This window comes from Tamandua tetradactyla, chromosome 4 (genome assembly GCF_023851605.1).
Source record: "Tamandua tetradactyla isolate mTamTet1 chromosome 4, mTamTet1.pri, whole genome shotgun sequence".
Lineage (NCBI taxonomy): Eukaryota > Metazoa > Chordata > Mammalia > Pilosa > Myrmecophagidae > Tamandua > Tamandua tetradactyla.
The window spans coordinates 135888458-135915815 of NC_135330.1; the positions used below are offsets into that span (position 1 = coordinate 135888458).

General features: G+C 32.9%; 1 long non-coding RNA gene across 3 annotated transcripts in view; it reads left to right on the plus strand.

The window, feature by feature from the left end:
- Positions 1-27358, plus strand: part of LOC143679372 (uncharacterized) — a 72367-nt gene that overhangs the window by 27672 nt on the left and 17337 nt on the right. For 2 of the 3 annotated variants that reach the window (XR_013173695.1, XR_013173696.1), the window contains exon 3: positions 16006-16126. This is a non-coding gene — a long non-coding RNA (uncharacterized LOC143679372). Of the gene's footprint in view, positions 1-16005; positions 16128-27358 lie in introns of those variants that run through there. The other variant, XR_013173697.1, reaches the window with a different exon arrangement.

A 27358-nucleotide genomic window follows, 5' to 3' on the forward strand; every position in this document is an offset into this window, starting at 1 on the left:
AAACATACAAATCTTTGCCACATATTATGTGTTCGTGCCCACTCTCATCTAACTCTGCTGCTATCTCAGAGAGACTGAATGCCTCCTCTCCTATACACCAGCACTCATTAGGAGAACAAAAGAATGGAAAAGGAAAATTGCAGCAATTCTAACACTACTTTATTATCTTACATATATGTCTAACGTGAAAGAACTTGAGAGTAGGAAGATAAGATCATTATATAGAGAAGCTTCAGGGCCTGGGAGGAAAAGTGAGCTCAGGAAAAGGCATAATAAATAATAGTTCAACAAAAAGGAAAAGTGTGAATACTCAAAGAGAAAGTAAAAAATGGAAAGTACAAATAAAGTATGCCAAATTAAAACATGATAAAATGAAATGGATTTCATGACTAATGTGTGATGAGTAAGGATGGATAACAGGCTCAGTAGAACCTGTTCAGGTGTGGTTCAGGAGACAACCAAAGGAGAACTCTGAAATGTTTGAGAAGGAAATTAGTTGGTTTGGGACCCCAAACGAATGGACAGCACAGCAGCAGAGCATCTTGTGACCCTTCAAAGGCAGAAGATCATCCAATCTCAATATTACTAACTTTGGGCCTAGCAACAAAAAGCACTGCAGGTTGGCTCATTACTCCTGCATATTAACCAGGAATCCCACCAAGCAAGCCCTACACCAATTAACAAGGAGAATCAATTATGAGCCACAATAAAAAAAGATACAACAGGGGAAATGTGCCCTTTGCCATTGTGCCTGAGTATCCTCTTCCCTCCAATGAACACTAGAGAGTAAGGAAAAGCTAGAAAAAGAGAACTAGTCACAGAAGGCAGCCTCGTCTATGTGGGTTAAGATTCTCTTCCCCATCCGGAGATACTGCAGCAGGTTTGCAGACCCAACAAGATGTCCAGCTTAGGAATTTGCCCAGTTCAGGGAGCATCAGTATCTTTATCAGTCAGAGACTCTCCTTTTCCCCACTCGAAACACCGCAAATAAGGGGATATCACTATACCTTTGTCCAACTGGGAGTTTTCTGGCAGTCAGCCTTTAAGAAATCCTTTTAGTCCCCTCAGACAACACCAGCAGGGACAAAGTAAACAAAGGAGACAAAAGAAAACACTTAAAAGTCCCTTAAAATTAAACAAGGGAGCTAATACCTGTACGCCAAAAGTAAACACAATGACAAACTACTAAAAAAGAAAGCATGTGGTGGGGAGGATGTCAATAGCACCCAGAAGTGCCTAATTCAATAACCAAACTGTTGAGAGTAAAACAGAATCACCCACCACACTAATATTCAAGAAAATCACAACTTGAAAGATGAGACAACTATTATATCAGTACTGAGAAGAAACAGAATTTGGAATTACCTAATGAGGATTTTAAAGCAAGTGTTTTATCTGCTGCAGCAGTCAATTATGAATTTTTTGAAGCCAATAAAAGAAAGAAAATTTCAGCAAAGATATAGCAGTTATAAAAAACAGCACATGGACACGACAGAAAGAAAAATACCATAACATAAATAAAGAAAATCACTGAATGAGCTCGGTGGTACAGAAATGATGGAATGAGTAAACTTGGGGACAGAACAATAGAATTCACCCTCTCTGAACAGAGAAAATATAGACTTCGCTCAAATTTGTAAAATGTTAACAGGAGTAGACTGTTACAAGTTGTATGTGTATATCGTAAAAGCCAGAGCAACCATTATGAAAAAAAAAACTAATAAAAAGAGGCATACCGAAAACTTTACAGCCTTCGGGCCATGTAGGATAATGATGAAGGATTTGGTATGTGTAAACTCAGCTTCCCAGGAGAAAGATAGTAGGGCTGAAAAAGTTTTCTGAGAAATAATGTCTGAAAACTTTCCAACCAAAAGACAAAAATGTACAGATTTAAGAAGCTGAGGAAACCCAAATAACGTTAATACAAAGAAATACATGTCAAAAAATATCAACATTTTGAAATGAAAAACAAAGAAACAATGTTAAAAGGAGTCTAAATAGAACAAACCCATTACCTAGAAGAGAACATCAGCTTGAATGACAACAAATGTCTTATCTAAAATCTTGGATGACTGAAAAAGTAGTCAATATTTTTTAAGTTTCAAAATAAAATAAATACTAAGCATAATTTCTATATCTGGTAAAATTATCTATCAGGAATGAAGGGAAAATAAAACATTATCGCCTAAGTAAAACTAAAAGAATTTGTCACTAGCAGATAACTCCTAAAGATTGGTCAAAAAAATTTATTCAAACAGAAGTATGTGATAAAAATGGAAGTCTGTAATATCAGGAAAGAAACATGGAATGATAGAAAAAGCAGAATTATAAATACATGCAATAGATCATTGTTTTCCTCATGAGTTTTCTAACTCATATTTGGTGATTAAAATAAAGCTTATTATACAATCTGCTAAACAAGTTAATACTATTTAAAAATGGAGTAGGTAATGTGAAATAAATGGTCATAAGGTTTCAACTCTTTATTCAATGTGGCGAACTGTCAACACAAGTACACTGTAATGCCACTTGTCTATATTACATAAACCAGAACAGTCACTGCAAAAGGAATAAAAAGATACACACTTAAAAATACTATAAATAAATCAAGATGAAACAGTTTGAAAATCTTCAAGAAATCTGTTAACAGGCAAGAAAAGAGAAATTGAGGAATGAGGGCCAAAGAAAAAAATGTAAAACAAGTAATAAAATCACAAATTTGTGCCAATATATTGATAATTACCTTAAATATAAATTGTCTATATATTCCAATCAAAACAGATTTGCAGAATACGTTAAAGAAATGCATTCCAACCATATGCTGCTTACAAAGAACTCACTACAAGTTCAATGAAACAGAATCAACATGAAATGATGAAAACTGATATAAAATGCACACATTAATCAAAAATCAGAAGAAATAGCCATATTATGGTTAATAAAGTGGAATTTAAAATGATCAATTCATTAGAGAAAGAGCTAAACATTGCACGGTGGTTAAAAGATGACACTGCCAGAAAGATACAGCAATCCTAAGTATGTATGTACCAGACAGCACATGCTCAAATACATGAATCAAAACCCAATAGAGCTGAAAGAGTAAGTAGACAAAACTAATATTATAATTGGGAAATAACTCCCCCTATCAGCCACGTGTCGAATTCTCAGACAGAAAATAAGCACGTTTGGGAAAGATCTGAAAAACATAACCAGTAGGATCTAAAGGACTTTTATAGAACACTCAACACATTTTTTTCCCTAAATGATTGCTGCACATTTGCCATAAGAGACAATGTCCTGGGCCATAAAAAAATTCTGAAAAAATGTGAAACATGTAAAAATGGGTTCTCTTATCATAATAGAATCAAAACAAATATCAAGAGGAAATTGACTCAACAAGTGGAAATTAAACACACTTACACACTTCTGAATGATAAATGAGTCAAAGAGAAAATCTCAAAGGAAATATAAAAATGCAAAATTATGAATGAAAACAAAAGTATATATCAAAATATGTGGGATGAAGTTAAAGCCTTATTAAGAGAGAAATTAATAATGTTAAATGATTAACTTAGAAATAAAAAAACTCATGGTTATTCTTATATCAAAAGCCATAAAAATACAGTATATAATAAAAGAAAGCGGAAAACTAATATCTTTCTTGAACTTAGACATAAATAATTTTTAATATATATATATATATTTTAAATGGACAAGCATCAGGAATTGAACCCAAGTCTCTGGCAATTTTCAATATATTTTGACAAACCAAAACTAATAATGTATGTAAAAAACTACAGTTCATGACCAAGAACATTAATTTCATGTATAGAACGTAGATTCAATTTTCAAAGATCAAGCAATGCAATCCATCATATTGATATTCTATAAAAGAAAAATTATGTTTTCTTATCATTCCATGCAGAAAATGTTTGCTATAAAACCTAACACAATAGACGGGAAAGCCAACATCAGCAGTCTAGGAATAGAGGATAAATTACTTAATTTTATAAAGAGCATCTAAGGAAAACATAGAGCTAACATTCTACTTAATGTTGGAACCCTGGCAGCTTCCCCCCAAAAAATCAAGAGCAAGGCAGTGCTATTTTCTCTCACCATTCCTATTTATCATTGTACTACAGGTTCTAACCACTTCAATTAAGCAGGATAAAAAAAATAAAGACATACAGATTGGAAATAAAATAAACTGCATCTGTTTCAGATGATGTGATTATCTAAGTGGAAAATCGCAAGGAATTTACTACCAAAAAAAAAAAAAAACCCTCCTAGAACTAGTAAATGACTTTGCCAGCATTGTAAGATATAAGATCAACACATAAAATTATTTTGCTTTTCGATGTACAATTCCAAATATATGGAAACCAAATAAAAACACAATACAATTCAATTGCCCCAAGAACAATGAATACTTTGGTAAGTACTTAAACATTTACAGTATGTATGTTGAAAATCACAAACTACTGATGAAGAAAATCAGAACTAAATAGTGCAGAAACATACTGTTTGTCACCTGGAATATACAACATAGGTAACATTGATGTCAGTTCTCCCACACTGATCTATCAGTGTAATGTAACCTCTTTGGAATTCCCAGCAAGATTTTTTGTAGACAAATGGGCAAGCTCACTCTAAAATTTATATGGAAAGACACAGATCCAAGAATAGCTCAAATAACCTTGACAAGTAGGAATAAAGTAGAATTAATCACCCCATCTGATATTAAGGCCTATTATAATGTTGTGGTGTGGTATTGGCAGAGAGGACAGATACAGGATTGGATGGAGTAGACTAGAGAACCCAGAAATAGATTAATAAAATGTAGTGGACTAATTTTTGGCAAAAATGAATGAATAATTGAATGGAAGAATGATGATATTTCCAGGAAGTGGTGCTAGAGAAATAAGCCTCCCACAGGCAAAATCACAACCCTCCATCTAAACTTACACCTTATACAAAAGTGAATTCACAATTTATTGTAGATTGCCATGCAAAATGTAAACCTATACAACTTGTAGAAAAGGAGAAAGTTTTTAAATATAAATCTAGGGTCAGCACAGCTTATGAAAGGAGACATTGAAAAAAAGGACTTCATAAAAATTAAAATATGTTCTGTATGAAAGTTTGTGTGAAGATGATGAAAAGGCAAGCTACAGATTGAAAGAAAATATTTGCAAACCATATGTCTCAAAAAGGACTAGCATGTATAATATATTTACATGTACATATATATACTGCATATATATGTTTTGGAAACTTAAAACTCAACATTAAAAAAAATCCTATTAGAAAATTGCCAAAATACATGAACAGACATTTCACATAATAAGATACACAGGTGACAAATAAGCACATTAAAAATGGTCAACACCATTGGCCATTAAGTAAATCCAAGTTAAAATAAAAAAGAGATATCATCATGACCTGTCAGAATGCCTAAAACAGAAATGTAATAATTATATCAAATGTTGCAGAGGATGCAGAGAAACTGGATCACTCATACATTTCTGCTGGTAAGGAAAGATGGCATAGTGACTCTGGAAAACATTTGCCAGTTTAAAAATGAAAACTTTTAAAACTATCAAGTACTTACCATATGACCCAGGAATTACACTCTTAAGCCTCTACTCCAGAAAAATGAAAAGTTCAGTTTATGCATGCAAAAATATTCAGATTAACTTCATTTATAATTACAAAAAAACTGGAGCATGGAATGCTCATCAGCAATAAAGAAGAAAGATTTATTGGGGCATGCTAGAACTTGGGTGATTCCTAAGAGAATGACACTGAGTGAAAAATGACAAAGAAAAGGTCACATATTTTTTTATTCTACCTATATAGTATTTTTGAGATAACATTTTAGAAAAGAAAGACATATTAGTGGTTGCTAACTGTGCTGGTTTGAAAGGGTGTATGTCCCCTAGAAAAGCCATGTTTTAATCTAAATCCTATTTCATAAAAACAGAATAAACTCTATTCGATACTGTATATTTGAAATTGTAATCAGATCATCTCCCTGGAGATATGATTTAATAAAGAGTTGTTGTTAAACTAGATTAGTTGGCATGTCTCCACCCATTTTGGGTGGGTCTTGATAAATTTCTGGAGTCTTATAAAAGAGGAAACATTTTAGAGAATAAGAGATTCAGAGAGAGCAGAGCAGAACGACATAGCCAAGAGAAGCAGAGTCCATCAACCAGTGACCTTTGGAGATGAAGAAAGAAAATGCCTCCTGGGGAGCTTCATGAAACAGGAAGCCAGGAGAGAAAGTAGCAGATGATGACTTGCTTTCCATGTGCCCTTCCAATCGAGAGAGAAACTGTGACTGTGTTTGCCATGCACCTTCTCACTTGAGAGAGAAACCCTGAACTTCATCGGCCTTCTTGAACCAAGGTATCTTTGCTTGGATGGATGCCTTTGATTGGACATTTCTATAGACCTGCTTTATTAGACATTTTCTTGGCCTTAGAACTATAAACTAGCAATTTATTAAATTCCCCTTTTTAAAGTTATTCTGTTTCTGGTATATTGCATTCCAGCAGGTAGCAAACTAGAGCATTAACCATTAGGGATTGGGGAGAAGGAGGGACAAGTGGCTATGTTTATTAAAGGGTACCACAAATGTCTTTGAGGCATTGTAAGTCTTCAGTGTGTTGACTATCATGGTATATACACAAACAAAGACATATGGTAAAAGTTTCTAGAACTTTACACACACACATGCAAACATACACACACACTTTCGCAAACACAAGGGTACAATAAAACCAGAGAAATCTGAATAAGTTTGGCAGAAACTGGGGAAAAATGGGCAAGTATCAATGGGGTTTCTCTGAGTTATCATTTAGAAGTGCATGTGAATCTACAGCTATTTCAATAAAAAATATAATTAAAAATAGCTAAGCATAGCAATATTAAATAAAATGATAATATAAAAATATGTTTCACATGAAAATGCTATCAGATAAACAAAGATATGTTAATGATTTCTAGGGTTTGAGGGAATGGGAACAGGCAATTGTGGGACATAAGTAAGAGAGGATATTTACTGTATATTTTTTGAAACTTTTTTTTATTTTTGAGCCATATGAGTATATAAATATTCAAAGTTTAAATAAGTACTCGGCTTCCAAACTCAGAAGTCAATTTATTGGATTAATCCATGGAAAGGGTTTTATGGGTAAAATTGGTAACCACCAAACTATGTATTTTATATTTATATGTATTTTATATAAATCTATCAATGTGATTGATCCAAGCATACTTTGAAGAAGAAAACCTCTTATCTGTTGGTTCACAAGGAAATTATGGCACAGCAATGATTTCAATGTTGGTTAACATTTCATACTGTGAACCATGTCATTCATTTTTTAGGCTTCTGTTTATTCTTTCATTGTTAGGAATCCTGTGTACTACAGTCATACTCTCTTTTTCTCTCCGTCTGCCTCTCTATTTCTGTTTTTATCTGTCTTTCTGTCTCTCTCTGTCTTTCTGTCCCTCTCTCTCTCTCAATTTCTTTCCTTCTTTCTCTCGTTCTTTGTGCTGTATGTGCAGTGTGTATGGTGGTGGAGAAAAGGAGTTGGGAGGACTTATGTGTTCTTCCAACAACACCTAAACCTGACTCTAGCCACTTCTTTCCATGGTTAACATTTACTTAAAGTCATCACTGATTAACAAATCTACTGACTTCTGTTGATATCTATCATCCATCCCCCCTCACCCTTCCAACTAGAACTTCCCCAATACTTTTTAACCAATGCAAGAATGGTGATCAATTGAAAATGCGCATTGGTTATGTCACTTACTTCTGTTGAGTAGTTTTCCATTTATTCTCTTGTCTTTTTAATACAGTCTTAAATTTCACATAATCTGCAGAACCCCTGCATGGCTAAACACCTATTGTGCATTTGTTGTTTTGGCAGTCCTGGGGACACGTTCCCTTTTCTTTGTTAACAGTTTCTGAATTTTTCTTCAAGGCTAGAGATCATACCAGTTCATGTGATTCAAGTGTAAGAGTTTGATGTGACTTAGAATTGTTCACCCATTGTATTCTATCACTCAAAACACATGTATTGTTTCCATGGTAAACACATGAGACAAGTTGGCCCAATTAGAGGGAGTCACAGATTTTTGTTAGAATTTTAGTGAAAGAGGAAGATCTCTTATTAACAGGATTCGGAGCATATGGAGACAAGATAATGTGGAAACCACCATGCTTAAATGAGAAAAGATCTATTATAAGGAAAACAATGAAATAGAATTCCAAGCACAAGTATTTTAGTTTGTAAAAACCAAATGCAATATACCAGAAACAAAGCAGCTTTTTTAAAGGGGGGATTTATTAAGTTGCAAGTGTACAGTTCTAAAGCCAGGAAAATGTCCAAACTAAGGCATCCAGGGAAAGCTACCTTGGCTTAAGAAGGCCAAAGATATTTGGAGTTTCTCTCTCAGCTGGAAAAGCACATGGCAATGCCTTCCTCCAGGCTTCTTCAATAATTTCCTGAATTAGATTAACAATTTAAATGTGATTACACCTTAGCAACAGAGACTTGAAGACACAAATTTTTAGCAAATTTTATAAAGCTTTGAAAGACAAATATTAAATAATATAAAGGAAACACATTTTACTGCCATTGATTTTGTAAAGTGAACTATTGTAAAATAAATGATATGGAATTATATTCAAAACACAAGTCTGAATTTTTAAAAAATCAGTCTGTAGCTGAGTGGAACTGTGTTTAATAAAAAAATTTGTTTTTTATTATCTTTTCCAATTCTTTTCAAAACAGGTTAACACCACAGTACATTGGCATAATTATTTGGCAGATTGAGAAATGCCCTCTTAACTAGTGCCCTTAGTTCCTAGGAAGCAGTTCTTTACTTGGGACCTGCAGTATCAGCTTTATAGGATTTATGCAGAAACAGCTTTGTATCCATCATCATTTAAAATGTAATTAAAGCAATGAAGCAAAGCTTGGTGAAGCACACTCCCAGATTCTTTAGATATAAATTAGTCAAGGAAGATATAGCAAGAATAAAATTGGTAAAAGCCAGGGAAAAGTTAGAATAGATATGAAACATATTTGATTTGGCCATTTAAGGAAACTGAATATAGAGCAGTGAAGGATATGCCAATAGAAGTCATATAACCATATTTTTCTGTTAACTTAAAAGAAAAAATTCACCGAATTCTTTGATAGTAAGCTATTGCTAACAAAAAGTTAATAGATAGAGAGAAACAAAACACAGTTTGAAACATTAAGGTCAAAAGCTGAAAATTTGCCATTATTGATATTTGTTAGCAAATTTGGGTAAATTTCATCCAGAACAATAGTGACAGCAACAACGCTTAGTTCTCACTACGTTAGGCAATGCTCAAAATACTTTACACAGATAGTTTATTAGTTCTCACAACAACTATGTGTGTTAAGTGTTATTATAGTCCCTGGTTTAAAGATGAAGAAACTGAGGCACTCAATTGTTTGTTCTACTAAATGGAAATAACTAAACCTGATTTTTAAGTAAATGACCATTTTTATTAATGGTAATATGTAAGTGGTATAATCCAGGAAAGAAACACTGAAAGGGAACTAGCTATTCAAGAAGCTTATTGATAAGTAATTGTCCATGAATGTTAAAAAAGGTAGAAAACAGAATTGGGCATGAGAAGCCTTCTAAACATCTAGATTTGATGCTCATGACAGAAAAGGGGTAAAGTAGAAGGACAGAGAAGAGAAGGCTTTAGACCATGGTGTAGAAGTTTCAAGTATTGGCAAAACCAATGCATAGATACAGAGGTATGGTTTCTATTTAGAGGAGTCATACTTTGGGCAAAATGACTAATACAGAGGACCCCCACCATTTCCTCAATTGACTGAAGATGGAGGGAAGTATCTGGGAAGATGGTGGCCTTGACTTGAAAACCAGAATTAGATTCGAAAGCCCTAAGAGCTGCAGGCTATCAAAGAAATGAAATCCTTGCAGCTGAACACAAAATACCTAACTTTATCCATTGAGTTTTCTTAGTATTTGATCAAAAATGGAAATATTAATTTCAAAAATAGTAGAGGCTGAAAATGGAAGTAATTGAATACAAAATATACAGGGTTTTGCTCAACCCCTCCCCCTTCATCGGACCCTCATAGTAGCCTACATTTTGTAAGTCTCAGGACCCCCCACCATCCATATCCCCCAAAACTTGCCCTCCAGCCTTCTGTTTAAACAGAGATGTTCTTTCATGCATTCTCAGCAGTCTGGTTATACGTGTTGCATCTCAGCACCCAAGGCATTTCCGTATAACATTCAAAATATAAGGCATATCATATCCAAACTGTAGAAAATTAGATAACCAAAGACAAGTTAAAAAATCTGAAAGAGCCCCAAAGAAAAAACACCATCAGAACAAGGATAAGAATTATGTGGATTTTCATCAAAAACAATGTTAGCTAGAAAAGAATGGAATTACATATTTAAAGTGTTGAAAAAATGCTAGAAGTATACATCCAGTTAAATTACTTTTAAAAAGGAAAGGAAAAAATATTTTTTAAAACAATCAAAACCTGATGTAGTTCATTACTACCAAGCCTGCCTTAATAGAAAGTTTAAAAATGGTATTAATGGTATTATAGGCAGAAGGGCAATGATATAATTAATAAGGCTGTGTCCACATGAAGGAAGGAAGAGCATCAGTAAAAGAGTAAATGAATATAATATTTCTTATTCTTAATTGATACAAAAATAACTGTTGAATTAAGATATAATAGTAACAATATGCTGGATAATTAGAGTATATGCATCTGTGAAAATGACAGAGATGGCAAAAGGAATGGAAGGAAAAATTGGGAATAACTTGTTATAAGGTTAGGCCATGTTGTAACAGTATATTATTTTATATAATAATACATATACCCTTAATAACAGATAGTTTTAGACCTCTATTATATGTTAATGATTATAACTTTATTTGGAAGTGGATTTAAATGGGTTGAAATTATATATCGGAAACTCTAGGTGATGAGTAAAACATTTTTAAAATGAATTATGTTACTCTAAGAAGAAATAATAGAAGACATAAAACAATAAAACTTTGAGACAACAGAGAGAATACTAATATTAAAAAAGCTAGAATAGCTATATTAATTTTGTGGAAAGCAAACTTCAGAATTACAATGATTATCAGAAATAAAGAAGATTGATGCATAATGATGAAATGGTGAATTATCCAAGAATACATAATAATAATATATAAGTATTTTTACATTAATAATCTTTACTGTGTAAATCGCCTAACAACAAAGTGCCAAGGTATGTAACACAAAAATCAATAAATCTACAAAGTGGATATAAACATAGTCACTATTATATTTAGTGAAATAAATTCCCATCTTTTAGCTTACCTAAAAAGAACTGCCAACTGAGTTGATTTTATTAACAATTATAAATTGCTCCAACCAACAAAAAACAAGCAATTTGCAATTTTTTCATGATCACAAGGAATATTTAACAAGATAAATCATATTGTGGGCCATAACACCAACCTCAACAATTTTTTCAAATATATAAATCATGTAAATATGCTCTCAGACTACAGTGAAATTAAATTACAAACCAATAGCATAAAGATATATGGAAAATCACCAAGTGTATTAGTTTGCAAATTACTGGAATACAATATACCCGAATAGGGATTTTTTTTGTTTTTGTTTTTGTTTTCATTTTGCTTTTCTTGTTTTGCATGGACAAGGATGGGGAAATGAACCCGGGTATCCAGCATGGCAGGTGAGAAATCTGCCTGCTGAGCCACCATGGTCCACCTGGGATGGTTTTTAAAAAGAGGAATTTAATAAGTTGCAAGTTTGCACTTCTAAAAAGAAAAAAAAAAAGTTTGCATCCCTAAGCCTATAAAAATGTACAAATTAAGGCATTCACAGAAAGAGTCCTTAACTCAAGGAAGGCAGATGGTACTGGAACACCTCTCTCAGCTGGGTAGTCACATGGCTGGCATCTGCTGGTCCCTTGCTCCAGGGCTCCATTGCTTTCAGTTTCTGTCCCTGTGGGGATTCCTCACTTTACTTCTCCAGGGCTCGCTTTCATCTCTTAGCTTCCTTTGGTTATCTCCAGATTCTGGCTTGCTTAACATTTCATGACGATGGTTACTGGGTTTCATCTTCAAACATCCATATCTCTGTTCTCCAAATGTCAGCATCTGGGTCAGCTCTCACTTTCTCTCTGTCAGCTCTGTTGTTTCTGAGGTTTCTCCAAAATGTTTCTCCTTTTAAAGGACTCCAATAAATTAATCAAGAGCCACCTGGAATGGTTAGGATCACATCTCCAGCTAACCAAAAATTAATGCCACAATTGGGCATGACACATGGGAATAATCTAATAAAACATTTCCAACCTACAGTGTTGAACTAGAATTAAAAGGAAAGGGCTGCCTCCACAAGACTGAATCAGGATTAAAGCATGGCTTTCCTGGTGTGCATAGTACTTTCAAATTGGCAGACCAAGTATGAAACTAATCAGGACCATTTTACAGACCGTGGGTAAAAGGTAAAGTTTCAAGAGTAATTAAAAGTATTAATAGTAGCACAACAATGTAACTAATTATCAACACTGAAATATATATCTGAAATGTGATAAAAAGGAAAATGTCTGATTGTAAATATAGCAACAGAATTCAAATTTTTAAAAAGTCCACGAAATGACACTGCACGAACACTGAACTCTAAGTTAAACTATGGACCATAGGTAAAAGTACAATGATAAAAGTGTGCTATCATCAATTGTATCAAATGTTACATACCAATTCAAGGTGTGATAGGGTGGTGTTTTGGAATCCTGTAATTTATGCATGGTTGTTCCTTAAGCCTACAATTTCTCTAATACAGGAAAATATATTTTGAACACAAAATGAAAATGAAATTACAACTTAAAGTATGTAGGGTGCAGCAAAAGCATGATGTGAGGCATATTTATAGCATCATATGCATATATTAGAAAAGAAGAAAGATTTGAAATAAATAACCTCAACTTCAACCCTAGAAAACCAGAGAAGGGGAGAAACATATTCATAAAGCTACTAAAAGAAAAGCAAAAAATAATAATAAGTCAGAAACCAGTGACATTAAAAATAGTAAAATAATAAAGTAAATCAGTAAAAACAAAATCTGGTCCATGGAAACAATAACCTTCTCCCCAGATTAACTAAGAGAAAAAAGAAAATGAAAAGGAGAGAGAAAAAACACAAATGACCAATAACAGAAATAAAAGAGGGATTATCATATTGAGTCCATGAACATAGAAAAGATAATGTAGGAATATTCGGAAAGACTCTATTCCCACAAATTTTGTCATTTAGATGAAATGGACCGATTCTATGAAAGCTATAAACTGCATCTATCTATTCATCTATATCTATATCTCCCTTTATATATATTTGGTAAATATATAGAGAAATATATAAACATATTTGGTATTTATGTATTTATAATATACAAACATATGCATATGTACATTTATATATAATATGTATATTATATAAATTATATTACAAAATTATATAACATACTATTATGAAATTGCATATATTATTTTATAGTATATATTATTTTAGTATATTTGCTATAGATTATATGAATTATATGTGTTATATATTGCATTATTTATATAATACAAGGCATGTATTTATATATTGTATATTATAAATATATATTTATAGTGTGAAAATATAAAATTACATGTAAATATACAAATATACTTTATATATCGATACTTTTATATGTAAATAGAAATATATTTCTCTCTATACAGATATATAACTCAGTTTCCCTTTAGCTAATAAAAATATTAAATCAATACTTTAAAACTTTCAAAATAGTAAAGAACAAGGCCCAGATAGTTTCATGTTAAGTGCTGCCAGACATTTACATGAGAACAACATCAAATCTGTACAATCTCTTCAGAGAATGGAAGAAGAGAGAAAGCATCTTAAATCATTCTCTGCTCATCACTGCCCTAATAACAAAAGTGGCAAAAATGTTGCAAAAAAGAAAATTATAGACCAACATCACTCCTGAACACAGAGAAAATATCATCAACGAAATATTTATTTTATTCCTAAAATTACTAAGGGAGTTCTGCAGGTTGATAGGTAAAGGCAGGAGAGAGTTATTTAGAGTACTGTGAGGAAATAAAGATCGTCAGTAAAAGGAACTAAAAGTGTAAATGTGAAACCTAATAATGCTATATATATTCAATATACAGTTCTACTCTTTAATTTCTATAAGAATCAGAATACAATTGAACAAGATAAAAGCACATTTCCTGATAATGGACATGGAAAATATAAAAACATAATGTGGAACAAAAAAAACATAAAGAGGGGGAACAAAGGGGTAAATTTCAAAGTACATTGTAACAAGAAATTATGATACAGATTTTAAAGTTTGGTATGGGTTGCAATTTCATGATTTCAGGTCTTTCCTACTAGCTGCTCTGAGAAACTTTATCAATATAATGATTCAGCCGTCATATTCATTTGTTAAATCCTGTCTTCTCTGTTATAATTCCTCCTTCTCCTTTGAGAAAAGGCTGGAAAGGTCCGTCATGATGGAAAGGGCTGTCAACAACATACACTAGAGGAATGAAACTATTTGATGATCTGGAGAGGCTGGTACCTCTGAGTTTCAGGACTCATCGGGCCTAAGAACCCATCTGGAGGTTGTAGGTTTCTGGAAAGTAATCATAGTACATGGAGCCTTTGCAAAATCTCATATAGAGTCATAGGTGTTCTTTAGGGTTGGAAGAATGGTTTTTGGTTGGAGTTTGGAAAACCCTAGTGAAAAACAATATCTAGCTGAAGCTTGGTCAAGAGTAGGTTTCAGAATAGCCTCTCGACTCTATTTGAATTCATTTAGCTGCTGATACCTTCTTTGGTTACAATTCTTTTTCCCCATTTAGCATGGCCGATCCTTTGGTGGCAGGGCAGACTCATCTCAGGGAGTCATATCCCATGTTGCAATGGAAGTTTTCACCCCTGGATGTCATGTCTCAAAGAGAGGGGAGAATAATGTTTTACCTGCAAAGTTAAGTTTAGAGAGAGAGGACACATCTGAGCTACAGAGGAGTTCTCTGGAAATAATTATAGGTAGGCATTACTTTGCTATGTAAATAAGCTTCACAGAGGCAAGTTTCAAGATTAAGGGCTTGCCCTATTGATTTGGGGGTTCCTAATATTTGAGATAGTATCAGGATTTCCCCACTGGTAAAGCATAATGGCTCCCTTTTCCCCATCCCTCAAGGATCTTTTCAAGCTCTTTTAATTATCTGCTCAAACATTTTTTGGCAAGATTACATAGCAGATATATTTTCCAGTGCATTCCTGTGAAGTAAATTTTAGCATGTGGAAATAAAAACCTTTGAGTTGTTACTGTCAGATAATTTCCCAATATGTCTTTCATTGCATATTAATTTAACAATTGACAAATGAATACAAATTCACAATTTTATTTTACAGCTTTAAACATTACCTATTAAATGAGCCAAGTGTCATTTTTATCTGCAAACACTTTAGCACCTATTTGGTTACAGGTTATGTTACAGTAACAACTTTTTCAAGGAGAAACAAACTTTTCTACTTAATGTTGAATAAATCATTAATAGTTAAATTAGTAGAATGGTACTCAGCTATTACGTAACAGCATAATTTTGATGGATAAACCTATTAGGCAATGAGATTATGACAAGTATTACAAATGACGGATATGTTTTACACAGTTAGAAAATGGAAACTTCTGTTTCAGAGCCAGAAATTTTATGTAGTTTTGTGAAGCAGGAATCAGAATCAGCCCCCTCACTAACCCATGTCACACAGGTGGGAGAGCTGTTTGAAGTGATAATTGTGAGGTAAGGGAGAAGTAGCACTTTCCTGTAGACCCTGACAAATGTTACCAAAAAATCTTTAGTAGCTTTAAATGTATCTTACAGAGTGCGCAAATCACTGTGGTTAGTGGATAATTGGTGACAGAACTCCCGGAAATAAAGGAAGACTCAGCCTCTGGGCTGCATGTGAGCCCGTAAGCTCCATTTGAACCTGACCTGATTATCTGTAAGTGTCCTTATTAAAGGGAATTACTACTAAAGTTAGGAGAGGCTATGTCATCAGATTTAATTTATTTCTAAGGAAACTGTGCCAACTAAGAGCATGTCCTATTGGTAATCACATTAAATTAATAGAAAGTACTGTGTTTAGTGAGGAAAAATATATTTTAAATTAAAAGTAATCAAATTTATGATAATTTATGATAATACAAACTGAATGGAACATATAATTTTCTGAAATAAAACTTCATATTACTTCTTTACATATAGCATAATTTAAAGAAAATAGAAACCATTTTCTATTAATTTTATCTGTGAAGGTTAGATATGTAAAACATGATTATATGGAATGAAACTAAGTTCTAAATAATTCACAATGATGTCAATTCTGGCAGTGAACATAAAAGTAACAAAACATATCATATAATATTTTACCATTATATCAATTTCTTTCACACACATAGGCACATGCAATAAAATACACAGTTAAAGCCAGAAAAGGCAGAGAAATGGAGAGAAAAGAGAAAAAAAAAAAAAAAACACAATTTCAATAAATAGAAAAAAGTTGCAACATGGTAGATGCTAATTCAACTATATCAATAATCACTTTAAAAGTGAAACATAAATGCAACCGTTAAAAGACAGTGATTGTCAGGGTGGATAAAATAAAGATGCATCTGTATGTTGCAGACAAAAACTCACTTTATTATAAAGACTTAGATAGGTTATTGTTCGTAAAAGGACTTAGAAAGTTAGACCATACTGACACGCTCAAAGAAAGCTGGAATAGCTTCAGTAATTTCAGACAAAATGAACATTACCATAAGGAAGATTATCAGGGATAAAGAGGGGTATTAAATAATGATAAAGGGGTACATTTTCCAAGATAACTTAAACATTTAAGCATGAATGCACCTAACAACAACACCAAAAAAAAAAATAATAATAAATGAGGCAAAAACTAAAAATCAAAAAAGAAAGAGACAAATCAAGTATTGTAGGTGAAGCATCATCACTCCAAATTGTCAGTAATTGATGGATCCAGCCTGCAGAAAATCAGTAAATATATAGATTATTCCATCCAACCACAACAGAGCATGAGCTCTTTCCAAGCTCATGTTGAATTTTCATCTTGATAGACCACATTGTAGGTCACAAAACACATATTTTTTTTATTTAATTGTGATAATATATATATAACATAAAATTTACTTAACATTTTAATCATTTAAAGTGTTCAATTCAGGGGTATCTATCTTAATAGTATCATAAAACCATCATCTTCCATTTGAATATCTTTTACTATATTTGTAAATTGAAAATTTCTTCAAAGTAGTATAAAAATTATATATATGCTTGTGTGTCATGTGCACTTCATTAAGTTGACCTACACCTAGGATTCAGTAATGCTAGAATTAGCACTAGAATTAATACTTCAGGAATTACCACACTAGAATGAATGATCTAGGCATGAGCATTCATTTAAATGTGCAACAGTTCCTATTATGTTTATATATTTACTTCAATTTTCTTCATTTAAATAAAATCATTGACTCTTTTTCTACAACTTTAATGGATTTAAACTTTATTGGTATCATTTCAGTTTTCACTTTAGGGTGCAGTGAATAAAAAAATGTTTACTTCTTATAATTTAAGGATGATTTCTAATACAATTCCGGGGCATCAAAACTTGAAAAGCAAAGTTTTAAATTTGTACAGGAAAGAAATTTACTGTGGAAGGAGGACATGTGTTTCATACACACTTTTATTTTAAGGGACAGAATCTTTATTGTAGAGGAAACATAGGAAGATTTGACACAGGAAAGTTTAGATTGTTACTGAGTTCCCTCACATTGTACTATTATATACTATACCTTCTAAAATGATTCAGTTTTGAGAGAGTAAGGGAGTTACTATCAATTATTTTGTTAGGACACCAGCCATCAACCAAAACTTTCTCGTGTAGACTAAGAAATATAGTCTTCACTCTTGGCAGGCCAAAATGGAATTCTATTTCAATTTGTTTCTTCCAACTTGATCTAAAACACAGTGAATCCCAATATATATTTATGAATTATTGCATGCATCTCATTTCATTCTAATATCAATCTTGTTCACAGAAAATTTAGGGTCATCACTTATAACATAAATATATATATATATATATTTATATATGTGAGCAAAAGTTTTATTTAAAAAGTAAATTGTCTGTTCTCATTTGTGTTTATAATTAGAAAATATTTCTTCTTTACTTCTAAGATTATCATGCTTGTACATTATAAGCATGATTATAGAAGGATGATATAATACGAAGAGAATATGTTTGGTAGAAACTGGAAATAAACAAGTAGGAGTAAAGTATGGGATCCAAGAAAATAAAATGAAGTTGAACTGAACACAGCAAAATCAGTGTAAGCAGAACAGACTTCAGATTTAGCAATAGGACAAAAACTCAAGATATGCCAAAGCCATGTTTGCCATCTTTGTCATAACTGACATTCTCTCTGGTTTGATACTTGAAGGTATGTAATATTAAACAAAATGGGTTTTATTAAAAAAAAAAGGAAGTTCAATAAGAGAGCTGACATGCTGTGTTGTTCTGTAACAATAGCTATTCCTTTCACTACTACTGCTAGCTCTGACTGACAGTGACACTATTCAACTTTGGTTTTCTCAGAGAGTAAGTAGAAATAAAAAATTTGACTCAGAGTTCATCCCAGGCAGTTTTGTGGGTTGTTTTTATTTTTTCAGATTAACTTCTTTGTAGTGTAGATTTTATTCAGGAAAAACTTTATTTTCATCATTCAACCCCTAAGACATGTTTATGTCCAGCACCTGAAGACAAAAGTTGAAATACTTTCAGTTGCTCTCAGGATGATAAAATATTGTAAATTTCTAAATAGTAACAATAGTGTTTCTTTCCATCCCATCCTCTGACAATGCATGAAAACAAACAAGACAGCTTTAGAAATATCAGACTGGGATTTTGTGTTGCAGAAGCAACAAGAAGGAAGCTTATGAGAAAGGACTGTCATTTTTGTCTGTGGGGCAGAAAATATGTAAGAAAAAAAGCAACCAACTATATGAACACATGAAACTGGCAACCTTGAGGCAGTTATTTGTCCACTCCAGATTTCAGCTTGTTGTTTATATCTTGGCAAGATAATTTCTACAGCATCTGACCTTTGTGTGAGATTCCTGCTGACATACAAAGTACCTTAAGGTTTTTTGGGGGGGAGCGGCGGGGAGCAAGGGCTTTCATTTTAAGTTTCGAAGTACCTATAGCTTTGTGATCCCAATTAGACGTGTGTGTGTGAGTGTGTGTGGGTGCATACATGCACCAGAAACGACAATAGTAAGAAAATAAGCCAACATCTTGTTATCACTACTCTGTTGAAACATAGAGGACTGTTACATTTCTTTATATAAATGTACTGCATTAAGAATAATTGGTTCACACCTTGAAAAGCTTAAGACCATTTTTTAAATACCTGCAAATTTTACTGAGTTTTGGAGGAGGATTTGGATGCAGCCAGTGTTTGGACAAGTTTTTATGGTTGCCTCCTCCAAATCCCTTGCCCAGGGTGAGGAGTCCATTTCCATCAACGAGTTAGGAGGGAGGAGCTTGGTCAAGATGAACGGCCAACCTGCTATTACATTGCTCTTGTAGATCTCAATTTTCCAGATCCTAATGGCCAGTTTTATAGAAAAGATGTTGCCCTGTCCATAATTCAAAAAATCTGAAAGGACATTTTTTTTTTTTAATAGACAAGTTTTGTTTAGAGATGGAGTATCTTTTTTTGAATTCCTTTGGGTGCAAAAGCATGTGTTGAAAACTCACTCATTTTTCTAGGCTTAGAGATTGGTGACTAATTCAGAAATTTTTCAATTACTTTAATTCAAAAGTATAAAGATAGATAAAGCATGCAGGTGTGCACTTGCAATTATATAACAAACCAACTGTCACAATTTGCAAGTTACTTCATTTGTCACGTGCAATTTTATTTTAAAAATTTCATTATGGATTGAATTGTGCCCCCCCCCAAAGTTATAGTCACATTTTAAACCCAGATATAGTAAATGCGAACATATTTGTAAATAAGATCTGTGAAGGGGTTAGCATTATGGAGAGGCAAACCTGGATTAATTCAGTATGCCTGGCATCCACATAAGGAGAGGGAGTTTGGATTTAAACAGAGAGAAAGAAACAGAGGCAGAGAAATATGACTCTGAGGTGGAGGCAGAGATGAAGTTACCTGACAATTTCGACAAGCCAAGGAACATCATAGAATTCTGCAGCCTAACAGAATTCTAGAGAATTCATAGCAAACATGACCTTGCCAACACCTTGATTTAGACTTCTCACTTCCAGAACTGTGAGATAAATTCCTGTTATTTAAGCCAACTGGTTTGGGGCATTTTGCTACAGCAACCTGAGACAAACATATAAAATAATAAATTTTGTTTGTCAGAACTACCAATTATAATGAAAAAAAATCACAGTAGAATAAAAAAAGTCGAAACATTATGCTCCTCCTCCTTTCGAGCAGAGTATCAATATGAATTATCTGGAATTTTTCCACATAGTATGTATATATTTTGCCTATTTATTTACTCAATCATTGATTTATATCAGTGTGGGCTCATGAATATTTACTCTATGCTTTGGGTTATAAGTCAATATTATTTAGGTTTTTATGGCTCTACAATGCTTTCAGTTGGCACCTGTGTCCCTTTGGCAGACCTTATCAATATTTCATTTGTTTGTCTGTGTTTTTATTTAAAGGACTTTTCTTTACTTTCTGGCAGTCCTTTAAATTTTCTCCCAATATTTGGATTGACTTTTTCTTCTCTTGGCAGTGTCTTTTGCAGGGCATTTTTAAAAATTTAATATGGAACAACCTAATTTTTTCTCATAGATCATGCTTTTGGTGTTAAATTTAAAAACCCATGACCACATCAAAGTTACCTAGATTTTCTATGTTTTCTTCTAGAAGTTTTACAGTTCTGGATAAATTTAGGTACATTTAGGCCTATGATCCATTATGGATTAATTTTTGGAAAAGTTATAAATTTGATGGCAAGACTCATTTTTTTTTTTTTTTTTGCATATGGGCATCCAATTTTTTCAGAACCATATGTTGAAAAGTCTATCCTTTACCCTTAAAATTGCCTTTACTCCTTTATTGATTGTCAGTTGACCATATTTGTCTGGGTCTATTTCTGGGCTGTCAGCTCTGTTCTATTGATCTATGTACATATTATTTTACAAATACCACACTGCTTTGAATAAAGTAGTTTTATATCAAATCTTGATGTGAAATAGAATCAGTCCTCCAAGTTTATTCTTCTTTACCAATGTTATGTTTGATTTTCTAAGACTTTTCCTTCTCATTTAAACTTTAGAATCAGTTTGTCACTATCTACGAAATAACTTGAATTAAATCTATCTTTCATGCTGGGAATAAGTGTTCCAATTCATGGAATTTACCTCCATTTCTTTAGATTATCTTTGATTTCTTTTACCAGATTTCTGTACTTTTCTGCATATAGATCTTGTGGTCATTATGTTTATATTCAAGTACTTCATTTTCTTGGTATTAATATAATGGATACATTTAAAAGATATTCAGATTTTATTTTTTCACTGCATGTCTATAAAAAAGTAATTGACATTTGTTCATTAACCTTATCTCATTCAATCTTGGTATTATTGGTTATTAGATCTAGACATTTTTTTGTCCATAATCTGAGATTTTGTACATGGATAATCATGCTATCTTTGAAAAAGAAATCTGTATTTCTTCTTCTCAATCCATCTTTTGATTGCTTTTCTTATCTAATTGCACTAATTTATTAAGGTCCCCAGTATAATGTTTAATAGGGAGATAAGAGGGGATGACTTTGCCTTGTTGTTGATTTAAGGAAATTAACATCAGTTATGACCTTTAAGTATGGTGTTTATGCTTTTTGTAGATTTTTTCATAAAATTTAGAAAGTTCTTCTCTATTTCTACGTGTGATTATAGGATTTTATTCAGTATGCCTGTGTCTTGCTTTACATCATTTGGTGTTTGATATCAAACCAGTATTACATATATCTAATAATACATCCCAATTTGTCATAGTTTCTAATTATTTTTGTAAATGACTGGGTTTAATTTGCTAACATTTTGTTGAGGATTTTTCCATCCATGTTCATGAGAGATATTGTTCTGCAATCTTTTTCTTTCTTATAGTGTCTCTGTACAGTTTTGGTACTAAGGTGATGCTGGCCTCATAAAATTGCCTGAGAAGTGTTCTTTCCTTCTGCTTTCTGGAACAGGTTTAGAGAATTGGTGACATTTTTATCTAAATATTTGAAGAATTCACCAGTGAAATTATCTGGCACACAGCTTTACTTTTTTTTTTCGCAACCACCCCCACCCCACCCCAGCTTTATTTTTTGAAGCCTATTAATTGTGATTATATTTGTTTCATATATGCAGGCCTTTCTACTATGTCTGTTTCTTCTTGTGTGAATCTTGATAGTATGTGTTTTTCAAGAAATTTGTTTATTTTTTCTTAATTACCAAATTTATGGTCATATAATTTTTATAGTGTTTTAAAAAGTTTCCTTTTAATGTTCATGAGATCAGTGGTGATCATAACTTAGTCTGATATTAACAATTGTGTCTTCTTTCATTTTTTTCCTGTGTAGCCATGCTAGAAGTTTTTCAGTTTTGTAGATCATGCTAAAGAAACAACTTTGGATTTCACTGATATTCTTTATTTTTTTCCTGCTTTCAAATTCATCAATTTATTTAGCTTTGATTTTTATTAAATACTCTTTTGTTTTTCTTAAGGATAAATTGTTCTTCTTTTTCCAATTTCTAAAAGGGGAATCTTAGCTTATTCACTTTAGAAGGTTTTTTTCCAAATATATAGATTTGCTGCTATAAATATCTCTATAAGTACTAATTTCAATATATCCCACTAATTTTAATAATATGTATTTTCATTTCATTTACCTTACAATGTTTATTTTCTATGGTGACTTTTTCTTTGACACTTGAGTTGTTTAGAAATGTTGTGTTTAATTTCTGGATATTTGAGCTATTTCCAGATATCTTTGTTATTGATTTTTAATTCAATTGAAATTTGTTTTAGAACAATGTATTGTATGATTTCTACTCTTTTAAACCATTAAAATGGGTCTTAGGGCCCTGAATGTGATGTATCTTGTGAATGTTCAATGTGAGGCTCAGAGATATTGTTTGTTCCCCTTTTATTAGATAGAATTTTTCATAAATGTCAAATAGTACCCTTCCAGCCAACTACATATGCACTGATTTTCTGTCTGTTTGATCTGTTCCTACTGAAAGAGGATGTACTGGGCAAGGTTAACTCAGTAGCTCTTGGTTGCTCAAACCATGCACATTTCCATGAAATACCTGTCTTTAGGACTCATTATTTACTAGTTCTGAGGATATGAGTTCTGAGCCCTTGGAATATTTAGCATGATGTGAGTGTTCTTGTATGTCTGAGTTCTTGACTCCCACAGTATCAGTTTGATCAGAGTTTATGCTAAATGTGATTTATGGTTAATGCTTATTGTGATTTCTTCTCAGAAGGCTGAAGTTTGAGTGTGTAAAGGTTAACTGCATACTTATGTGAATTACTCCAATGAAAACCCTGAATATCAAAGCTCGAATTAGATTCTCTGGCAAGAAATATTTTTTACATGTTGTCATGCATCACTGCTGGGAGAATCAGGAGTGTTCATGCAACAATGGGAGAGCGTATCTGGGAACTTATACCTAGTATCTCTTGGATATTGTGCCTGCATTTTTTTCCCTTAGCTGAGTGGATTGCTATTCTTTTGCAGTAAAAATCCATAACCAGGAGTATAAAAGCATTTCTGAATCTTAAGAATCTTTCCAATGAATCACTTAGCTTGAACATAGTCTTGGAGAACCCTGACACAGAGAGATGTTTAGATATGCAAGATAATGGTATATATACTATTTTTCCTTTTGGTTCTGTCTCATGTATTTTGTTAGATGAATACATGATCTTCTTTGAGAAATCATGATTTTATTATTTTAGAATTCTTTTTATCCCTGATAATTTTCCTTGTTTTGAGGTTTACTTTTGTCTGAAAAGAGTTTCTTCCAGACGTGGTATTATGGGTCATTTTTTCTCCTCCACTCTGAAAATTTATTTTAATTGGTATGTTTAGTTTTTTCCTATTTAGTGTGTTTTTTGTATAACCATATCAATATCTAACATGTTTATAACTTTTTTATCCATTAGCTTAATTCTTTGTTGCTTTTTATGTTACCCTTTTTTTTCTGCCTTCTCTGAATTGGAGTATTTTACATGATTTCATTTTGATCCTTTGTAAAATATTGTCAAGAATTGCCTTAGAGTATGCAACTTACATTTACAACTAAGTTTGCATTCAAACAACACTGTATTTCCTTGATAGAGCAAATAATTTATAACAGAGCATTTATAATTCCTTCCTCCCATCTTTTATAATATTGCTAACATTCATTTCAATTTCCCATATTCTATTTTGCCAGTTTGAATCTATTGTATACCCCAGAAAAGCTGTATCCTTTAATCCTCATTAAATATTGCTGGGTGGTATCTTTTTGACTGTTTCTGTGGAGATGTGACCCACACAATTGTGCAATTGTGGGTGGTAACTTTTGATTAAACATTTCCGTGGAAATGTGTCTACACCCATTCAATGTGGGGTTGCTTATTGGAGCCCTTTAAGAGGGAACCATTTTGGAAACAGCTTTAAAACCACATGAACCAACAAAGCCCATGCAGTCAGATACTTTGGAGATGAAGAAGGAAGACACACCTGGGAGAGCTTCACGAAACAAGAAGCTGTGAGAGAAAGCTAGGAGACAGTGCCATGTGCCCTCCCTGCTGAAAACTCCATTGGCTTTTCTTGAGTGAATGTAACCTCTTGTTCCTGCCTTAATTTGGACGTTTTCACAGCCTTACCACTATAAACTTGCAAATCCTAGCAGCTATTACCTAATACACCTACTATAACCCAATATATTGCTAATACTAAAACTTTGAACAATTATCATTAGAACAATTAAGAAAAGGAAAAAAATAAAGTATTTTATTTGCCATTATTTATTACTTCTTTAATGCTCTTCTTTTCTTTATGTATATCTGAGTTTCTGACCTATGTCATTTCTTTTCACGTTTCTTGCTGGGCATCTCTGCTTGCATTGACTTCCCTCAGTTTTTATTTATGTGAATAAATCTGCATTTCCCCTTCACTTTTGAAAGATAGTTTCACTTAATTCTAGACTGGTGGTGGTGATAGTGTTTTATTTTGTTTTGTTTTGTTTTAAAATATATTAGCTATTTCTCTTCAATCTCTTCTGGCTTTCATAAGAGAATTTCACATTGGTTTTTATCCTTGGCTCTGCAGGTAAGGTGTTTTTTTTTTTTTTTTTTTTTTCCTCTCTAGCTCCTTGTAAGATTTTCCCTTTGTCTCTGACTTTCTGTAGTTGAATATGATGTACTGAAGCATAAACTCTTTGTATCTATTCTACTTAGTATTTTTCTGAAAGACTTGACTATGGTTTGATGTTTATCATCAATTTTGGAAAGTCTTGGCAATATCTATTTCAAATAATTCTTCTGCTCCATTCTCTGTTAATTCTTTTACATACTGCAGTGTTTCAGTTGCATGTAGTTACTACTTTTGAAATGATCCCACAATTTTTAAATATTTTCTTTTATATTTTTATTTTCTTTTTCTCTGCATTTTTGTTTGGAAAGGTCGTATTGACACACCTTCTACCTCACAGATATTTTTTTTCCCCATGTTCACTCTATTGATGTGTCCATCAAAGGCATCCTTTCTTTCAGTTACAAGTTTTGCTTTTCAGTTTCCAGCATTTCTTTTTTATCCTTTTTTATAGTTTCCATCTCTCAGCTTGTACAAGTTGTTTTACTCTTTCCATTAGCGTTCTTAAGATATTAATCATAACAGTTTTAAGTGCCCTGTCTAATAGATCCAAAATCACTGTGATAATTTTATTCCGATTGTGGTGGTGCTTTGCATTCCTATTCTGTTTTATTGTTTTGTTTTGTTGGTTTGTAGCTTACCTTGTTATTTTTGGTTGAAGGCTGATAATACACTAAGGAACTAAAACTGAGATAAATAGGATTGAGTATGAGGTATTGCAATAATCTGGGTAGAGAGTTGATCTGTGTTTGATGTTTTCTCTAACTGTAATTTCAAGAGGCTTCAGAATCCTCTGAGAGCTTCTTTGAGTTCCCCTAATGTTTCCTATTAAAGTAGAGCCTGTGCTTTTCAGCTTTGTAAAAAATGTAGTCCAGTATTATTATGCTGGGCACTGTTGATTTAGTGTTAAGGAGTGGTAAAGGGGAAGTGTTCTATAATCTTATGTTTAAATCTTTACTTTTAGTGGGTTTGTGTCCCTATGTGAGATAAACCTCTGATAAAACTTCAATTTCTGTGTGAAACTAAAGGGAGAGATGTTTATTTGGTGCAAAATTTATATTTTGGGTAGTGTATTTCCTAATTTAACTTGTATTGTCAATTTAGTGGAACACTATAAGTACATGAAATCTTGAAAAGCATGAGATTTTGTTGGTTTGTCCGGGTTAGTGTGAAGCCCCAATAAATCCCAGAGTGATTTGGACAGTGAATAAAGATGTATTTGCAATGTCCCCTTAGGGGAATGGAGAAAAAGAGGGAAATATTCAACTTTCCTATTTGGAGAATTTCTAATATTCTAGCAAGCAGTGGGGACAAACAAATCAGCAGGCCAAGCCCTCAATCTTGAGGTTTGCCCCTATGAAACTTATTCCTGCAAATGATAAGCTAAGCCTACTTAAAATTAGTCCTGAGAGTCACCCCCAGAGAACTTCTTTTATTGCTCAGATGTGGGCTTTTTCTCCAAGCCAACACAGCAAGTGAACGCACTGCTCTCTCCCTCTATGTAGGATGTGACTCCCAGGGTTGCCTGGCAACCTGGAACAGAAATCCTGTAATGAGATAGGACCCAATCAAGGGATTGAGAAAATATTAACCAAAGGAAAAGAGAGAAATGAGAAAAATTAAAGCGTCAGTGGCTGAGAGATTTCAAACAGAATCAAGAGGTTATCCTGGAGGTTATTCTTATGCATTGTATAGATACGTGTAGTTTATGTTGTATTGGTGTGGCTAGAGGAAAGTACCTGCAACTGTA